This window comes from Ranitomeya variabilis, chromosome 2 (genome assembly GCF_051348905.1).
Source record: "Ranitomeya variabilis isolate aRanVar5 chromosome 2, aRanVar5.hap1, whole genome shotgun sequence".
Lineage (NCBI taxonomy): Eukaryota > Metazoa > Chordata > Amphibia > Anura > Dendrobatidae > Ranitomeya > Ranitomeya variabilis.
In genome coordinates this window covers 41,582,750-41,603,382 of record NC_135233.1, presented here as the reverse complement: position 1 = coordinate 41,603,382, position 20,633 = coordinate 41,582,750, and the positions used below count along the sequence as shown (strand labels likewise).

At 46.2% G+C, this 20,633-nt stretch overlaps 1 protein-coding gene across 2 annotated transcripts in view; it reads right to left on the bottom strand.

Moving 5' to 3' along the window:
- Nucleotides 1-20,633, bottom strand: part of KCNH1 (potassium voltage-gated channel subfamily H member 1) — a 335,988-nt gene that overhangs the window by 41,393 nt on the left and 273,962 nt on the right. The gene's annotated exons all lie outside the window — the stretch shown is intronic.

Sequence of the window (20,633 nt, the reverse complement as noted above, 5' to 3'; positions counted from 1 at the left end):
GCTAATGTGCGATGGATATTGCCCCCAGCCTAAAAATAGTAGCTCACAGCCACCCAGAAAAGTTTCATCTATTTGTTTCGCCAATTCTGGCACTTTGTCCGGCTCTTCCCACTTGCCCTGTGGTGGTGGCAAATGGGGTTCATATTTGTGGGGTTGATGTCACCTTTGTATTGTCTGGTGGCATCAAGTCCACGGTTTAGTAATGGAGAGGCGTCTATAAGACACCTATCCGTTACTAATCCTATAGTTGTATTCTAAATAAACACACAGCCAGAATGAAGTGTTTTATTTGAAATAAAAAACACACACTTTTACTTTTTATTTAAAAATAACAAACACAGTTATACTCATCTAACACCCATTCCACTGAATCCCTCATCTCCTGTAATAAAGCAAAAATAAACAACAACATCCCTCACCTGTACATCGTTCTGTCCCACGCTGTAATCCATGTCTGGGGTAAATAGTTTTTAATTATGCAAAAATCATACAATGTGATTTTCTGTTTTTTTATTTTTAGATTCTGTCTCTCACAGCTGAAGTGTACCTACGATAAAATTACAGATCTCTCCATTCTTTATAGGTGGAAAAACTTGCTGCAAAATTGGCAATGTATCAAATACTTATTTTCTACAATGTGTGTGGGGGAGTCTGACTACTAAGATGCATAACGATCGTCACAACTGATAGCCAAGAAAGTATTTCTCTATCTCTATTAATCCTATTGACTCAGTGCTCTGTGAGTTAGTCCAGTAACTCTGTCCCAATTAGTTGATCAGTGCAGGTCTCAGTGGCTGGCTTCCATCGATTTAGTAGTTGCTACGTATATTGTACAGTATATTAATAAGCCGGAGCTCAGACCCCGTCTTTTAAGTAAACTCAAACATAAAAGTTCTAACTTTCAGATCAACATACACTGGGCGCTTACTGTTCTTGACCCAATCTCTTTGCCAACACATTTCTATGGCTCCCTTGCAATATTTCTAGCTGGATATTATTAAAGCAAAATGAAATCGAGCAACTTGGAGGCTCTGATACCAATACTGAGTGTCATGCCGCATGACTTGGGAATCATACAGTATTGAATTATCATTGTATTGTTGCTGTTACAATTCTATGCAATCAGTTTTAATGTGACATTAATCTCTACCCACAGACAAACCATGAGGCATGGTAGTCAAGAGGTCCGGAGTCAGATACCAAGAGAGCTTGTCATAAACTAAGGGGAAAACCAGAGGCGTAGTCAGATCAAGGTCCGAGATCATAATTCCAGGAAGATAGCGACAAAGGAGCTAGGAAAACGGATGATCAAAAGCAAGGTACAAGGTCAGGCAGCAAAAAATCAAAAACAGAGCACAGAAATACAAGGCACACAAACACCACTGAGCTACGTCTACGACTGACAGCAATCAGACACAGACAACCAGCTAAATAGCCAAATAATAACCCAGGATGATAGAAACCTAGAAGAAACCCAACATGCCCTGGCCCTGATTGGATGGCTGGACTGTCACTTCCAACACTGATAGCTCAGCAAGCCCAAGCAACAGATTGGATAGCAGAGCCATCAATCACAATACTGACAGCTCAGCATGAACCTGCCCCAGAATGGACTGTCACTCACTGCATCAAAGACACAATAAGTGGTGGAATTGTGACATTTGCCTATTAGAAGTTTGTCCTGTTTCTCTCCCTGTAGCCCAGCTCTGATGTAAATTACACCTCCCTTCTTCCCCAGTTAGTATTTGTCAGCCATCTTTCTAGGTTGATCTCTGTACACCTCTGGTCCAGAGCTGCCTATTTACCTACTGCAGTTGTTGCAGCTGCTGCTTTTACTATTGTGCATAATACAAGTATTCAGCCTAAGAATAAACATCTTCTAGAATTTTCAAACATGCCTCTGCAGTCGAGTTGTAGCTATCTGATGAAATTTCTTGGTGTGAGTACTGGTTCATTACAGACATCTATAGAAACGTCTCAAGAGTCCCACATTCGCAGCCTAGTTATGGAGTCCGAATACTGAGAATATGCTTCAATACTGTAAGTTCTTGTCACTTTTCCATTGCTGTGAAGTTCTTTGCCAAAGGCATTTCTCAGTCTTTAGGGTCCTGATTTTAAACATAACCTCAGAGCTGAATGTATAGGATTAGTATCCTATGGATATTTGGAATGGTGAACAAGGAATCATTCGGGAGATGATTTTTTTTGCTCCCAATTAGAAAGTTGTTTTTTTTAATTGCACATGGACAAATTCATTAGATGACATCAACGCATTAAACTATTGATATGTCATGTGGTTGTGCTTGGAATAAACAGATCCTTTTATGCCGATGTCAGTCAATTATTGGTAGAAGGCTTTCTCTTAATTGAAAGTCAAATCCAATTAAGTGAGAAAGACGATGCTGGCTGGGTCCATCTCAGCTTAGACAATGAGCCTAGATGCTGGGGAAGAAAATATAATAATTCTTTATAGAAGAAAACCTTGACTCATTCCCATGACGTTTCCAAATATAGATCAATCATTATCCTGAGAGCTTACAGAAAGTTTAATTACTGTAACTGTTGAGAACACGACTTACTTAAGTTACAATAAGAATAAAACTGGGAAAAATAAAAGCGTGGCCTCGAAACACGTTGACTTATAAACCTGTTCCAATAAATGATTTGATTTTACATAGTTACATAGTTACATAGTTACATAGTTAGTAAGGCCGAAAAAAGACATTTGTCCATCCAGTTCAGCCTATATTCCATCATAATAAATCCCCAGATCTACGTCCTTCTACAGAACCTAATAATTGTATGATACAATATTGTTCTGCTCCAGGAAGACCTCCAGGCCTCTCTTGAACCCCTCAACTGAGTTCGCCATCACCACCTCCTCAGGCAAGCAATTCCAGATTCTCACTGCCCTAACAGTAAAGAATCCTCTTCTATTTTGGTGGAAAAACCTTCTCTCCTCCAGACGCAAAGAATGCCCCCTTGTGCCCGTCACCTTCCTTGGTATAAACAGATCCTCAGCGAGATATTTGTATTGTCCCCTTATATACTTATACATGGTTATTAGATCGCCCCTCAGTCGTCTTTTTTCTAGACTAAATAATCCTAATTTCGCTAATCTATCTGGGTATTGTAGTTCTCCCATCCCCTTTATTAATTTTGTTGCCCTCCTTTGTACTCTCTCTAGTTCCATTATATCCTTCCTGAGCACCGGTGCCCAAAACTGGATACAGTACTCCATGTGCGGTCTAACTAGGGATTTGTACAGAGGCAGTATAATGCTCTCATCATGTGTATCCAGACCTCTTTTAATGCACCCCATGATCCTGTTTGCCTTGGCAGCTGCTGCCTGGCACTGGCTGCTCCAGGTAAGTTTATCATTAACTAGGATCCCCAAGTCCTTCTCCCTGTCAGATTTACCCAGTGGTTTCCCGTTCAGTGTGTAATGGTGATATTGATTCCTTCTTCCCATATGTATAACCTTACATTTATCATTGTTAAACCTCATCTGCCACCTTTCAGCCCAAGTTTCCAACTTATCCAGATCCATCTGTAGCAGAATACTATCTTCTCTTGTATTAACTGCTTTACATAGTTTTGTATCATCTGCAAATATCAATATTTTACTGTGTAAACCTTCTACCAGATCATTAATGAATATGTTGAAGAGAACAGGTCCCAATACCGACCCCTGCGGTACCCCACTGGTCACAGCGACCCAGTTAGAGACTATACCATTTATAACCACCCTCTGCTTTCTATCACTAAGCCAGTTACTAACCCATTTACACACATTTTCCCCCAGACCAAGCATTCTCATTTTGTGTACCAACCTCTTGTGCGGCACGGTATCAAATGCTTTGGAAAAATCGAGATATACCACGTCCAATGACTCACCGTGGTCTAGCCTATAGCTTACCTCTTCATAAAAACTGATTAGATTGGTTTGACAGGAGCGATTTCTCATAAACCCATGCTGATATGGAGTTAAACAGTTATTCTCATTGAGATAATCCAGAATAACATCCTTCAGAAACCCTTCAAATATTTTACCAACAGTAGAGGTTAGACTTACTGGCCTATAACTTCCAGGTTCACATTTAGAGCCCTTTTTGAATATTGGCACCACATTTGCTATGCGCCAGTCCTGCGGAACAGACCCCGTCGCTATAGAGTCCCTAAAAATAAGAAATAATGGTTTATCTATTACATTACTTAGTTCTCTTAGTACTCGTGGGTGTATGCCATCCGGACCCGGAGATTTATCTATTTTAATCTTATTTAGCCGGTTTCGCACCTCTTCTTGGGTTAGATTGGTGACCCTTAATATAGGGTTTTCATTGTTTCTTGGGATTTCACCTAGCATTTCATTTTCCACCGTGAATACCGTGGAGAAGAAGGTGTTTAATATGTTAGCTTTTTCCTCATCATCTACAACCATTCTTTCCTCACTATTTTTTAAGGGGCCTATATTTTCAGTTTTTATTCTTTTACTATTGATATAGTTGAAGAACAGTTTGGGATTAGTTTTACTCTCCTTAGCAATGTGCTTCTCTGTTTCCTTTTTGGCAGCTTTAATTAGTTTTTTAGATAAAGTATTTTTCTCCCTATAGTTTTTTAGAGCTTCAATGGTGCCATCCTGCTTTAGTAGTGCAAATGCTTTCTTTTTACTGTTAATTGCCTGTCTTACTTCTTTGTTTAGCCACATTGGGTTTTTCCTATTTCTAGTCCTTTTATTCCCACAAGGTATAAACCGCTTACAGTGCCTATTTAGGATGTTCTTAAACATTTTCCATTTATTATCTGTATTCTTATTTCTGAGGATATTGTCCCAGTCTACCAGATTAAGGGCATCTCTAAGCTGGTCAAACTTTGCCTTCCTAAAGTTCAGTGTTTTTGTGACTCCCTGACAAGTTTAAGTTTAAGGATTTCATCTCAGCAGTGCATAAGTGATACCTTCCCGTCGTTTGCCTCTTACTTAATAAGTTGTTATGGTGAGACATGAAATTCCATAGTAAAAGGTCCAAGGATAAAAGTGAAATTCACAACAGCCAACGAGACAAACCATTTTTGCAGTATGGTCCATCCGTATCAATAAACAGGTTTTTTAAGCGTTAGATTGTAAAAATCATATATACAAATGCATGTGCCCCCTCCACATTACACCTCCAGGAGCTTTTCTGACCTCCAACTGTACATCTATAAACAATAATATGGAGTCAATCCTCACTTTGCAGCTATAACAGCTCCTGCTCTTCTGGGAAGGTTTTCTAAACGATTTGAAAGGTACAGTATCTGTAGGAATTATTAGCCACTCATCCAGAAAAGCATTTGTGAGGTCAGACCCTGATGTTTGGGGGAATTTGGGCTTCACAGTCTCTGTTCTAGTTCATCCCAAAGCTGTTGGTTGGGGTTGAATCCTGGGATCTGTGCGGCCGGTCACGTTCTTCCTACCAAACTCCCCAACTACATCTTTATGGACCTTGTGCACTGGGCACAGTCATGAGGAACAGTAAACAGGGGCTGTGGTCAACCCCTGATAGCAAACCCATAGCATTATTCCTCCTCCACCAAAATGTACAACGGGCACAATGTAGTCAGGCAGGTAACGTCCTCCTGGCATTCACCAAACCCAGACTCCTCCATCAGACACCAGCTAGAGAAATGTGATCCATCACTGCCAGGGCCGGACTGGCCATCTGGCAATTCTGACAAATGCCAGAAGGGCCTGTCTGGACATGGGCTGCCTTGTCTGCTACGTTGTTAACAGAATCGGTGTTCTCAAGATACCCATACTGTTAAGAGTTGTGATGGAGCACAAAGTTGCTGACTCCATCACTTACCCCAGCAGGACACAGGTATCATTAGAAATATTGGTCTTTTAGAAAATCTTCCTTTCCTCCATTCATGGTAATAGGATATATTACTAATATGTGGTTCATGGGGATGGAGACAACATGGGCCTGTGTGATTCCAAATGCCAGGACTAAATTTCAGCCCCAGTCCGTACCTGATCACGGCACAGAACACGTTTCCATTGCTTCAGAATCCAGTGTTGGCAGCTTTACACAGCTCCATCCGAAGCTCGGCATTGTGCTTGTCAGGCATTATATTAGGGCTAACCTTACTGAATAGTCAGATAATATTGGCAGACCCAAGGGCCTTTACAAGGCCCCCAACTGTCATGGTCACCAATTGGTCCTCTGTGAGTGTATCATTGGACACTGATGGGATGACAGAGGGAACCACACTTGTGTTCCAATACCTTGGAAGTCGGTGATGCCATTACCCATGGCATCTATGGGGTTAAATTTCCAGGGTCGGACAGAAGCACTGCTGTGTATAAAAGCTGAGCTTCTGCTCTGATCTCATGAGTAAGTACCTATAAGCTCCCAACGATGGATATATCTGCCCCTGTGTGGATCTGAGCACCCAACATATAAGAATGTATCTGTCGCTGGCCATTAAGGAGTTAAAGCTTAATGATTAGATTTATACAGTTTGGAAAATAAGTATTTGATACGCTGCCGATTTTGCAAGTTTTCCCATCTACAAAGAATAGAGAGGTCTGTAATTTGTATCGTAGGTACACTTCACCTGTGAGAGACCGAACCTAAAAATAAAAACCAGAAAATCACATTGTATGATTTTTAAATAATTAAATTGCATTTTACTGCATGAAATAAGTATTTGATCACCGACCAACCAGCAGAGAATTCTGGTTCTCACAGAAGCCCTCCTGCTCTGCACACATTACCTGTATTAATTTGTACCTGTACACACAACCTGTCTCCTCCATACATCGGTGACCTCGTCTCCCGGTACTTACCTACACGCAACCTCCGATCCTCACAAGATCTCCTTCTCTACTCCCCTCTCATCTCCTCTCCCCACAATCGCATACAAGACTTCTCCTATGCTTCCCCCATACTCTGGAACTCTCTACCATAACACATCAGACTCTCGCCTACCATCGAAACCTTCAAAAAGAACCTGAAGACCCACCTCTTCCGACAAGCCTACAACCTGCAGTAACCACCGATCGACCAAACCGCTGCACGACCAGCTCTATCCTCACCTACTGTATTCTCACCCATCCCTTGTAGATTGTGAGCCCTCACGGGCAGGGTAGGGTCCTCTCTCCTCCTGTACCAGTTATGAATTGTATTGTTTAAGATTATTGTACTTGTTTTTATCATGTATACCCCTCCTCAATGTAAAGCGCCATGGAATAAATGGCGCTATAATAATATTAATTGCACCGGTTACCTTTATAAAAGACACCTGTCCACACAATCAATCACACTCCAACCTCTCCACCATGGCCAAGACCAAAGTGCCGTCTAAGGACACCAGGGAAAAAATTGTAGACCTGCACAAGGCTGGGATGGGATATAGGATAATAGGCAAGCAGCTTGGTGATAAGGCAACAACTGTTGGCACAATTATTATAAAATGGAAGAAACACAAGATAACTGTCAGTCTTAGTCGGTGTGGGGCTCCATGCAAGATCTCGCCTCGCAGAGGTCAAAGAATCAGCCCAAAACTACACGGGAGGACAATCAATGACCTGAAGAGAGCTGGGACCACAGTCTCAAACATTACCATTAGTAACACACTACGCCTTCATGGATTAAAATCCTGCAGGGCACATAAGGTCCCCCTGCTCACACCTGAACATGTCCATGCCCATTTGAAGATCGCCAATGATCATCTCGATGATCCAGAGGAAGCATGGGAGAAGGTCATGTGGTCAGATGAGACAGAAATAGAACTTTTTGCTATCAACTACACTTGCCGTGTTTGGAGGAAGAAGAAGGATGAGTACAACCCCAAGAACACAGTCCCAACCGTAAAGCACGGTGGTGGAACCTCATACTTTGGGGGTGCTAATCTGCAAAGAGGACAAGACGACCACACCGTATTAAAGGGAGGATGGATGGGGTCATGTATCATAAGATTTTGGACAACCTCCTTCCCTTAGAGCTTTGAAGATGGGTCATGGATGGGTCTTCCAGTATGACAATGACCCGAAACACTCAGCCAGAGCAACTAAGGAGTGGCTCCGTAAGAATCATTTCAAGGTCCTGGAGTGGCCTAGCCAGTCTCCAGACCTGAATCCAATAGAAAATCTTTGGAGGGAGCTGAAACACAATGTTGCCCAGCGACAGCCCCGAAACCTGAAAGATCTGGAGAAGATCTGAATGGAGGAGGGGGCCAAAATCCCTGCTGCAGTGTGTGCAAGCAAATGATTCTGTACCAAATATTAAATTCTGTTGTTTTTCTATAGTATCAAAAACTTATTTCATGCAAATTAATTATGTAAAAATCATACAATGTGTTTTTCTGGGTTTTATTTTTGGATTCTGTCTCACACAGTTGTAGTGTACCTATGATAAAAATTACAGACCTTTCCATTCTCTTTAGGTGGGAAAACTTGCAAAATCGTCAGTGTATCGAATACTTATTTTCCCCTCTGTAGCTCCACATTGCAGCATAAAAAAATTGTACTTTCCCCCTGGACTGGCTTCGCACCGGCAATGTGGTGATCATGTGATATAAATGTAGTCAATAATCTACAAACATTGATTTAGACATTTCTATCAATCCATAAATTATCCATGTCCGTGAGCAATCTCATGTCTCTCTTTACAGTGTAGTAATTTCAGATTCATCCATGTCCGATACTGAAATCCCACGTATAGCAGTGTACACCCCAGAGAGTCGTCCCTGCGGCCGTCTTGCGTAATCAAGTATACAGAATGATACAGAATATAGTTAATAGAGCACAGACTGATCAATTGTGATTGTCGGTACAACTAAAAAAACAGATCGAAGAATTCTACAATCTGACAACCTATAATAATTCATGATTTATAGACTTGATTGGTACAGAGATAATAATTAGGTTGGGACTAAACGGTGACTTTGGCCATCACACAGGTCATGTATGGCCTAAGGTTGCTTTATGGCGTTGCCCTATTGCAGTATAATACAGGTGAATGAGTTCCAATTGCAACAACCAAGTTGCAAAAAGTTGGAACTAGTCAGATTTTTTTGCAAATTGCGTAACTTTGTTGCAGTAATTTGCGAGTTGCAAAGTGCCCCCCTTAACCTGCATTGTGATGCAATGTACAGTAGCGGGGGCTTACAGCGATCTTTAGCCATACAACCTGTGCTGTGGCGAAAATCGTTGTGTAGATCAAAGGAAAGGAGGTATTAAAGGGAACCTGTCATGTTGCCAAACACTACCTGTGCACAGGGGTCTAAGAGGTAAAGGGACCAACTTCCACCTCCAGAGCAGGTGGAATTGTGCATTATAAGGAATGCAAAAGGCCCATAAACTGTTCTTGAACAAGGGCCCTCTTATCATTCCGTGTGCAGGCTTCCATTGTAGGCCGCGAGAGGCATAATATAGGGGCTGAGACCCTGATTCCAGCTATGTATCACCTACAAGCCCTCACTCCGTTCTTTTGACGCTAAAATAAAAACATTAAAGGGAATCTGTCACTTGGTTTTTGGCACCTAATCTGACAGCAGCATAATGTACAGACAGAGAGCCTGATTCCAGTCATGTATCACTTACTAGGCTGCTTCCTGTAGTTTTAATAAAATTAGTGTTTTATCAGCAGGAGATTATCACTAGAGGATTAGTTGCCTCCTGCTGAGTAACCCTGTCCCCACTGCTGATTGACAGCTTTCTGCTTATGCACAGTGAACACAGAAAGCTGCTAATCAGGGTTGTGGGCGGGCTTATAGAGAGCTCAGCATTCAGAGCCCTGCTAGATCTGCAGCAGAGGAAACAGGGATTTTATTACAACTGCTCCAAGCAGAACAAGTAAATGAAACATCACCGGAATCAGGGTCTCAGACCCTACATTATGCTGCTCTAGGCATAAATTAATAAGGAATAGTCGCTGATAATGTGCAGAAAGGACCTGAACTTGAGTATAAGCAGCGTGGTTCCATTAAAGAGTTAAACAAAATTGCATGTTTTTGTCAAAAGAAGTAAAACCCCATCTCCTGTGGCTTTAGGGTATGTGCACATGATGCCTTTTTCAAGAAGGCGAATTTAGGGACCATTTCAATCACTGCAAAAACCGGTGACATCAAACATAACACATAAGTCACATGGCATTATCCAAAACAAAAACAAAAACTTGGCCTTGAGAGGAAATCACATTTTTAATTTGATAATTTCATTCAATTACTATAATGCATTTGATTAAAAATGGATAATTATTGCACCAGCTTCTTCGTAAATACCCAGAAGCAAAATCTTTTCGAAATAAAAAAAAGTTCATCTATGCAAACTTAATGAGCGCAATTTATTTTTTTAATGATACGACTCATCATGAATTTTTCCCAAGTACTAAATCTACACTCAATTATAATCATTCACACCTAATAGTAATTATGCAAACATGAGATGTACCTTAACGGCAGAGCATGCGACACCCGGCTACTGCGAATGGAAAGTAGGAGCAGAATACTGAGCCCCCAAGTTTTCCTATTTTAGGATTTTTTTTTATCTACACCTGAGTAGGAAGATTTGCAGAAAACGACATATTTGGCTATAAGTGCACAGGTACACATCTATCCAGACATGCATACTGGTTGATACATACACTTACATCACATATCCACATAACATGGAAATTCATCTTTATCCCAGGGAAAGCCTTGAAAATTGTTTCTTTCTGCCCCCCAATGACTAACCATAATTTGGATCATAACAGATAAACTTAGCACTGAAAAAGAGATGAAGACTTTGGCACTTTCTAAGAAGTGAGTATATTTATTAGGATCCGGCATTAGTGAAAAACAGATAAATATTGCATGTACGCCACCCAGTAAATGAAGGTAATACAAAGGAAACATGATTTCTTTTAGGAATCCTGGGGAAATCTTACTCACGGCCACCATAAATTATAATTATTCACAGTAAAGGGGAGGTAACAGTTTGCAGGAGCACAGCTATGACACAGTTCTGAGCTGAAGTTGATCACAGGGGTTTTATTCAAGCTTATTTTCATCACACAAAATCAATTTTCTTCATTCAATGCTTCATCAACATATATGAAAATCTCTTCACAGATAACTTCTCTTTATAGATAACTTCTTTTCACACATGGTGTCACAACCTAAGCAGAACTGTACTTTGCTCATGCAGTGAGGTGAGGGGAGGGGGATGAGTCCAGTGCTGTAGCTCCCTCACTTCTATCTTGAGGTAATAAAGATGCTACTGGCTGTCCTGGCTGCTTTTTTGATTACAGCAATCACGTCTGTGGAAGAACTGGTCTATACAGCTTGTCTGAATTGAATTGTCAGGGGACTCTCTAACACACCTTATTCTTGGATCTCAGACACAATAACAACTTTCCCAGTATATCATGGGGCTGAGCTAAACACCCCCTGTCTGCTATAACCATTTTAACCTCTATAGTTGCTGGATGACTCTAAATCAACAGAGCAGCTTCTATCTGTCACATAAAGTCTAACATTTCCACTAATAAAGAGGTCTTTTTCAAGGACATTTGTGTAAAGGAGGATAGTGGATGGGCGAATCCCTGGATGTTCGGGTTTGGCCAGTTAAAAGCAGTTCAGTTCTGGAACTAGAGTAGTACCCGAACCTGAACCCGGACATCATTCAAAAGACTGGGGGGTCTGAACATCCAGTGTTTGACATGTTGTCATGTGCATGACAGTTCGGCAAACACTGCCTCTGATCGGTGGTAAGATTATTACCACTGGTCAGTGTGCTGTGGCTCCCACCCTGTCAGATGACAGTGTGAGTCACCAGCTGTGACTGGAGGTGAAAAGTTTACCTTTGGTCACAGGTGTTGGCTGGTGGGACTACTACTCCCATCAGCCTATGCCTGCTGCTGCTAACAACAGCGAGAGCAGGCGGTGGGTGATGGTAGTATTAATCAGCCAGCACTTGCTCTATAAATAATAATAAAAAATGGTTTGGATTCCCCTGTATTTTTGATAACCAGTCAGGCAAAATTGACAGCTGTGGGCTGTAACAAGAACACAGGGGTCCCCATGCTGGATTTTTAAATTGTTTAAATAATAAAAAAAGGCGTAGTGTCCCCCATTTTTTTTACAACCAGCCAAGCTAAAGCAGATAGCTGGTGGCTGGTAACGGGCCAAGGACATTGGCCCCCCAGCCTAAAGATAGCAGCCTGCAGCCGCCCTAGAAAAGGCATCTATTAGATGCGCCAATTCTGGCACTTTGTCCGACTCTTCCCACTTGCCCTGTGGCAGTGGCAAGCGGGGATCATATTTGTGGGATTGATGTCACCTTTGTATTGTCTGGTGACATCAAGCTCATGGCTTAGTAATGGAGAGCCATCTATAACACGCCTATCCATTAGTAATCTTATAGTTATATTGTAAATAAACACACAACCAGAACAAAGTCCTTTATTTTAAATAATAAAACACACTTTTACTTTTTTATTTAAAAATAACAAGACATAGTTTAGTTATACTCACTTGATGCCCATTTCATTGAAGCCATTGTCTCCTTTAAAAAAACAAAAATAAAAAACAACCATGTCCCACACCTGTCCGACGTTCTGTCCCATGCCATAATCCATGTCTGCAATAAAAAATTTCAACCTGGATGGTGCCAAGATGTGACCGTCCAGGCTGAAAACCACTGGAGAATGAGCTGCTGCTAGCTCAGCCTCTGTGACTACTAGTGACGTCATCGAGGTTACCGCCGGTCAGTGATGCTGCCTTCCCAGCCGGGCCCCTGAACTGATGTGACCTCAGTGAGATCACCACTAGCAGACTGAGAAAAAGTTTCAAGGTGCATCGCTGAGCTCAGTGATTTCACCACAGTTCACCATGAGAAATTTCTCACAGTGAACTGCAATGAACTCACTGAGCTCAGCACTGCACTGGGAGACTTTTATTCATGGTGCGAGCAGTGATCTCACTGAGGCCACAGCAGTTCGTGGGCCGGGCTGGGAATGCAGCCTCAGAGACCGGAGGTAACCTTGATAACATCACCACTAGTGTTGAGCATTCCGATACCGCAAGTATCGGGTATCGGCCGATACTTGCGGTATCGGAATTCCGATACCGGGATTCCGATACTTGCCGCGTATCGGATACCGGAATCGGAAGTTCCAAGATTCAAAATGCAGAAATTCAGCCAATGAGAATGATTCCAAGTGTGGGCACATCCTGTTTAGCATGGAGGGCATGAAACTACTGGCAAGGCTGTGATTGGCTGCTGAAATGATGTCATGATGCAGTTTAAAAGTCGCTGGCGCCATTTTGCGATCACTCTGCTGTGAATTCAGTTAGTGACAGGACGCTGTTTGCTGACTGAGAGACAGTTTAGAGATAGCGATTTGCTTCTTTGTGCTTTCCAAAGGCTAATTTAGCAACCGCTGTGTTCACCTACTATTCACCTTGCTTTTGCCTTGTAGCGCTGTTTTCACAGCGATCTGCAAGGTCTGTGTGTGTGTGTGTGTGAGTGCAGCCCACTCTCTAGTCTGAGTGCAGCCACATAGGCCATCCATAGCTGGTTGTATTCAGTTCAGGGAGGGTGGTTCATTGCCTCATACTGTTCTTTTTTTTTTTTTTTTCCAAGTAGTGTAGTCTGCTGCTAATTTATTCAAAAAAATCCTATTAGTGTCTTTCCACCCGTCTCCAGCTAATTTGTGGAAAAACACTACATAGGATAACGTAGAGGAGGGTTTTTGGGCCTTGCAGCGCCGTTTACGGCTGTCTGCACGGTCTCCGTGTGACTGCAGCTCGCCCTGTAGTCTGTGAGCAGCCATAGCCTGGTTGTCTCCAGCTCAGGGTTGTTCACTGCGTCATACCGCCAAATCAATTTTCATTTAGTTTTAAGTAGTGCAGGCTGCTGCACATTTTTTCCAAAAATTCCTATTAGTGTCTTTCCACCCGTCTCCAGCTAATTTGTGGAAAAACACTACATAGGATAACGTAGAGGAGGGTTTTTGGGCCTTGCAGCGCCGTTTACGGCTGTCTGCACGGTCTCCGTGTGACTGCAGCTCGACCTGTAGTCTGTGAGCAGCCATAGCCTGGTTGTCTCCAGCTCAGGGTTGTTCACTGCGTCATACCGCCAAATCAATTTTCATTTAGTTTTAAGTAGTGCAGGCTGCTGCACATTTTTTCAAAAAAATCCTATTAGTGTCTTTCCACCCGTCTCCAGCTAACTTGTGGAAAAACACTACATAGGATAACGTAGAGGAGGGTTTTTGGGCCTTGCAGCGCCGTTTACGTCTGTCTGCACGGTCTCCGTGTGACTGCAGCTCTATCCGTTGTCAGTTCAGCCCCCAAAAAATAAATAAATAATAAAGTTCACCAAACACACCAGTTACACCACTTTACATTTGTGTAGGCCACATTAGCTCATATTAAAGTCTAGTCCACACTTTAGAAAATTAGTGTTTCTTATACCTGTTAGGAGGAGTTGCTCAGGAATAAGCACACAAAGCCGTTAGTACTTTTCTGCTTATCTTTATCAGTCAACCAAGATGAAGAAGGCAGTGAGTAAGGCACGTGGGCGTGGGCGTGGGCGCGGAGCAGGGAGGGGACGTGGGGATTCTGTGCCTGCTGCGGGCACCGGTGACTCATCAGCACCCACTTTCACCAGGCAACAGTCGTTCATGCGCAGCTTTGTGTCAGAGCGCCGTACACCGCTGCTGCGTGAAGACCAAATTGAAGCCGTTGTCGGATGGATGGCAGCTAATGCATCAACTTCAATTAGTGCCACATCCTCTCAGACACAGAGCACTGGAGAGCAGCCATCTGTCTCTTCACCACCTGCCAAATTGCCCAGGCAGACAGAGAGCCCAGGACAGGAGCCGTCTCTACTTCTGTTCTCTGAATCTCTTGGCTTGGAAACAGGGGGCCAGCCAAGCAGCATTGGAGAAATGGAAGAAGAGGCAGGGTGCAGTGATGCCCAACAGCTTTTTCTCTCTTCCTCTGAAGAGGCGGGTGGGCCAGTGGCTCCGGTCACCACATCGCAGGCCGCATCAGCTGATGATGACACTCAGGTGCCACTTACTGGTGCGTGCTCTGCTGCTGAGACTACCCAGGAGGAGCAGTTGGGGGCAGAGGGTAGTGTAGATGATGAGGTCCTTGACCCATCTTGGCGTGAGGGACAGGAAGGTGGTGGGAGCAGCTCTGAGGAAGAGATTCCCCGTACGGCCCAAAGAGGGAGAGGGAGGGGGAAGACTGCGGATCCTGCAGCCTCCGCTTTGGCACCCGTTAGGAGCATGTCTCTTCCAAAAGCCAAAAAGGGCGCTCCCAAGACTTGCAGTGCCTGGTCCTTTTTTGACACAGTTGCAGATGACATTTGCTATGTCAGATGCAAGGTGTGTCATCAAAAAGTCAAAAGAGGTCGAAATGTCAGCAACCTCAATACCTCCAACATGTGGAAACATGTGCGCAACAGGCACCCGGCGGAGTTAGAAAAACACACTGAAGAGCTAGGCCAACCAACAGCGGCAGCTACCACCTCTTCAGCTCGTGTTGCCTCTTCCTCTAGCTCACACGCAGCTGGTTCGGCTTCCTCCCAGGATCGCCGTGGAAGAACCTCTGGCCCTGTTGTCCAGAGACCCGCTGTAATTCCACCCGCAGCACCACTTTCCCAGTCATCCACACACTCCCAGCCCAGTCTACAGCCATCGGTAGTACAGGCATGGGAGAAAAGGCGGCCTTTCTCGTCAAACCACCCACGAGCACAGGCTCTGACTGCAGGCATTGCCAAACTTCTGTCACTGGAAATGCTGTCATTCAGGCTGGTGGAGACTGACAGCTTCCGTGACTTGATGTCATTGGCAGTCCCACAGTACAATGTGCCTAGCCGCTTTTACTTCAGCAGGCAAGCCGTCCCTGCCCTGCACAAGCATGTGGAGGGACACATAAAACACGCGCTACTGAACGCCGTCAGTAGCAAGGTCCACCTCACCACCGATGCGTGGACCAGTCAACATGGACAGGGGCGATACCTTTCCCTCACTGCCCATTGGGTTAATGTCGTTGAGCCGGGTACAGACCGTGCGAGTGGCGCAGGACGTGTCCTGCCCACTCCAAGAATTGCAGGAATCCATTCTGTACGCATTGACTCCTCCTCTTACACCAGTTCCTCAGAATCATCGCTGCAGGAGCCGTCACAGTCCACCTCCACATGGACCCGTGATGAACGTGTACCTGTTACGACCGACATGAGCACAGCCGTGGCCAAACGTCAACAGGCCGTCTTGAAATTAATTTTTTTGGGGAATCGTAGCCACACAGCGCAGGAGCTCTGGAATGCCATCAAGCAGGAGAGCGATGTGTGGTTTGTGCCAGCGAATCTCCAGCCAGGCATGGTAGTGTGTGATAATGGCCGAAATCTGGTGGCAGCTCTGGGCCTCGGCAACCTCACTCACATCCCATGTCTGGCACATGTGCTCAATTTGGTCGTGCAGAGCTTTTTGAGGGACTATCCGGATCTTGATGCACTGCTGCACAAGGTCCGCCTAGAGTGTGCTCACTTGCGGCGTTCCAGCACGGCAAAAGCGCGCATTGCGGCTCTGCAGCGCCGACACCGCCTGCCGGAACATCGCATCATATGTGACCTACCTACCAGGTGGAATTCCACGTTACATATGTTGGAGCGGTTGTGTGAGCAGCAGCAAGCTGTAATGGAGTACCAGCTGCTTCAGGCGCAAAGAAGTCGCACTCAGCGCCGTACAGACTTCACAACCACAGAGTGGGCCACTATGAATGACGTCTGCCAGGTTTTGCGTCCCTTTGATTATTCCACGCGGATGGCGAGTGCAGATGATGCACTAGTCAGCATGACTGTCCCCCTTATCTGCCTGCTTGAAAAATCACTGCAAGCGCTAAGGGATGATGTTGTGGAAGAGGTGGAGGATGAGGATTCACCATTTCCATCATCTTCTGGACAGTCAGCGCCACGTGGTTCCTCACAAACGCGTAGGCAGGGGACAGTTTGTGAGGAGGATGAGGAGGAGTCAATGGAGGAGGAAGACATCCGTCCAGAGGAGGGAGTTACCGAATTGTCCAGTACTCAGTGTGTACAGCGAGGGTGGGGTGATGACGAGCGGGCAGATATCACGCCTCCAGCAGGGGACAGCGTTTCTTGGGCAGTTGGCAGTCTGCAGCACATGGTGGATTACATGCTGCAGTGCCTGAGAAACGACCGCCGCATCGCCCACATTCTCAACATGTCTGATTATTGGGTGTTCACCCTCCTCGATCCTCGCTACCGGGACAACGTAGAAAGCCTCATCACACCGTTGAACCGGGAGCGAAAAATGCGGGAGTACCAAGACACACTGGTCAATTCCATCATCTTCTCCATTCCAACTGAGAGAAGTGCTGCTAGTGCATTCCAAAGCAGCTCAGTGCGTCCAGGCAGTGGTGGAGGCTCTGCACAAAGAGGGAGCAGAAGCAGTGCCTCTGCCCAAGGCAAGACCAGTATGGCCCAACTGTGGCACAGTTTTCTGTGCCCCCCACAAAAGTCTACACCATCACAGACGGCTCCAGTCAGCAGGAGGCAACGGTTCCGTCAGATGGTGACAGACTACATGTCTTGCCCTCTTGCTGTACTCCCAGACGGCTCTTCCCCTTTCAAGTTTTGGGTCTCAAAGCTGGATACATGGCCAGAGCTAAGCCAGTATGCATTGGAGGTGCTGTCTTGCCCTGCGGCCAGTGTGTTATCGGAACGTGTCTTTAGTGCTGCAGGTGGTTTACTAACTGACCGTCGCATGCGACTATCCTCTGATAACGTTGACCGGCTTACTTTCCTGAAAATGAACAAGGCCTGGATCTCGCAGGAATTTGCCACTCCTCCTCCTGATTAAATAATTAGGTCACTGTATACGTTATCCAGGTCTCCTGTTGTGTTCATCTTTCTACCACCCGAACTTAAATTCCTGGGCTCCAACACCGCCAGTTGAGGCTCAGAAGTGCCGTCTGCACAGTCAAAACATACGACCCAGTGTTATTGGGTTTCAGTAACGTCAGCTGATCCCCAGCTGTGTAGCCGGCAATGTGTCATGCGACCGCCACGCTGACACAACAACTGAAATGTAAGGGAATCTGTTCCCCCCCCCCCCCAAGGCGTTTGTTACTGAAAGAGCCTCCTTGTGCAGCAGTAATGCTGCACAAGGAAAAGGTAGCTATTTTGGTTTAGCTCCTTGCACACGCAGAACTTAACACTTATAAAATGTGTCCACTGATACCGTAAAACGGTCCCGGAGGTGGGACTTTCCTTCGTAATATGACGCAGCACAGCCGTCATTCCTCCCCCCCCGGCGCCGCGCCCCTGCTCCTCAGCGTTGTTTGATTCCGTCCCGGAGCCTGCGCTGTTATGTTATCCCGTGGCCAGGCACACTTAGCGCTGCCCGTCTTCTGGCATCATTTGGTGTCAGGATGGCTGCGCCTGTGCGGCCGCGCTGGCCGAGAACCCGCCTCGCAGTGTCTTCTGATTTAATCCCACTGGGGGCCTGGGATCCATGGACATGCGCAGTGCATATCTGAACCTCCACCTCTCACTCATCTCCCTATGGCTTCTTCAGACTGTTTGGTGTCAGCTGGTCCCTAATAGCATGCCACGGCCGTGACACCGCACAGTCTGAAGAAGCCATAGGGAGGGGAGTGAGAGGCGAGGATATGCACTGCGCATGGCCACGGATCCCAGGCCCGCGGTGGGATTACATTTGACGACACTGCGAGGCGGGCTCTCGGCCAGCGCGGCCGCACAGGCGCAGCCAGCCTGACACCAAATGATGTCAGAAGATGGGCAGCGCTAAGTGTGCCTGGCCAAGGGATAACATAACAGCGCAGGCTCCGGGATGGAATCAAACTACGCTGAGGAGCCGGGGCGCGGCGCCCGGGGGGGAGGAATGACGGCTGTGCTGCGTCATATTACGAAGGAAAGTCCCACCTCCGGGACGGTTTCACGGTTTCAGGGGACACATTTTATAAGTGTTTAGTTCTGTGTTTGCAAGGAGCATGATGAAAAGAGCCACCTTTTCCTTTTGCATCTTTTGTGCTGCACAAGCTGGCTCTTTCAGCTACAAACGCCTTGGGGGGGGGTTAAAGGTTCCCTTTCGACTTTCTCAGGCTTCGGCCTACATTGTGTTCCTCTGCTTTTCCACCTGTCCCTGGGCTCCAACACCGCCAGTTGCCGTCCAGAAGTGCTGTCCGCACAGTCCCAACAGTCCCTCCTCTGTTATTGGGGTTCAGTAACGTCAGCTGTTCCCCTGCTGTGTGTGTGGCAATCCCTCCTACCTCCTCCTACCTCCTCCTCCTCCACCTGTCCCTGGGCTCCAACACCGCCAGTTGTTGCCTGGTAGTGCTGTACGCACAGTCCCAACAGTCCCTCCTCTGTTATTGGGGTTCAGTAACGTCAGCTGTTCCCCTGCTGTGTGTGTGGCAATCTCTCCTACCTCCTCCTACCTCCTCCTCCTCCACCTGTCCCTGGGCTCCAACACCGCCAGTTGCCGTCCAGAAGTGCTGTCCGCACAGTCCCAACAGTCCCTCCTCTGTTATTGGGGTTCAGTAACGTCAGCTGTTCCCCTGCTGTGTGTGTGGCAATCCCTCCTACCTCCTCCTACCTCCTCCTCCTCCACCTGTCCCTGGGCTCCAACACCGCCAGTTGTTGCCTGGTAGTGCTGTACGCACAGTCCCAACAGTCCCTCCTCTGTTATTGGGGTTCAGTAACGTCAGCTGTTCCCCTGCTGTGTGTGTGGCAATCCCTCCTACCTCCTCCTACCTCCTCCTCCTCCACCTGTCCCTGGGCTCCAACACTGCCAGTTGCCGTCCATAAGTGCTGTACGCACAGTCAACAGTCCCTCCTCTGTTATTGGGGTTCAGTAACGTCAGCTGTTCCCCTGCTGTGTGTGTGGCAATCCCTCCTACCTCCTCCTACCTCCTCCTCCTCCACCTGTCCCTGGGCTCCAACACCGCCAGTTGCCGTCCAGAAGTGCTGTCCGCACAGTCCCAACAGTCCCTCCTCTGTTATTGGGGTTCAGTAACGTCAGCTGTTCCCCTGCTGTGTGTGTGGCAATCCCTCCTACCTCCTCCTACCTCCTCCTCCTCCACCTGTCCCTGGGCTCCAACACCGCCAGTTGCCGTCCAGAAGTGCTGTACGCACAGTCAACAGTCCCTCCTCTGTTATTGGGGTTCAGTAACGTCAGCTGTTCCCCTGCTGTGTGTGTGGCAATCCCTCCTACCTCCTCCTACCTCCTCCTCCTCCACCTGTCCCTGGGCTCCAACACCGCCAGTTGCCGTCCAGAAGTGCTGTCCGCACAGTCCCAACAGTCCCTCCTCTGTTATTGGGGTTCAGTAACGTCAGCTGTTCCCCTGCTGTGTGTGTGGCAATCCCTCCTACCTCCTCCTACCTCCTCCTCCTCCACCTGTCCCTGGGCTCCAACACCGCCAGTTGCCGTCCAGAAGTGCTGTCCGCACAGTCCCAACAGTCCCTCCTCTGTTATTGGGGTTCAGTAACGTCAGCTGTTCCCCTGCTGTGTGTGTGGCAATCCCTCCTACCTCCTCCTACCTCCTCCTCCTCCACCTGTCCCTGGGCTCCAACACCGCCAGTTGCCGTCCAGAAGTGCTGTACGCAC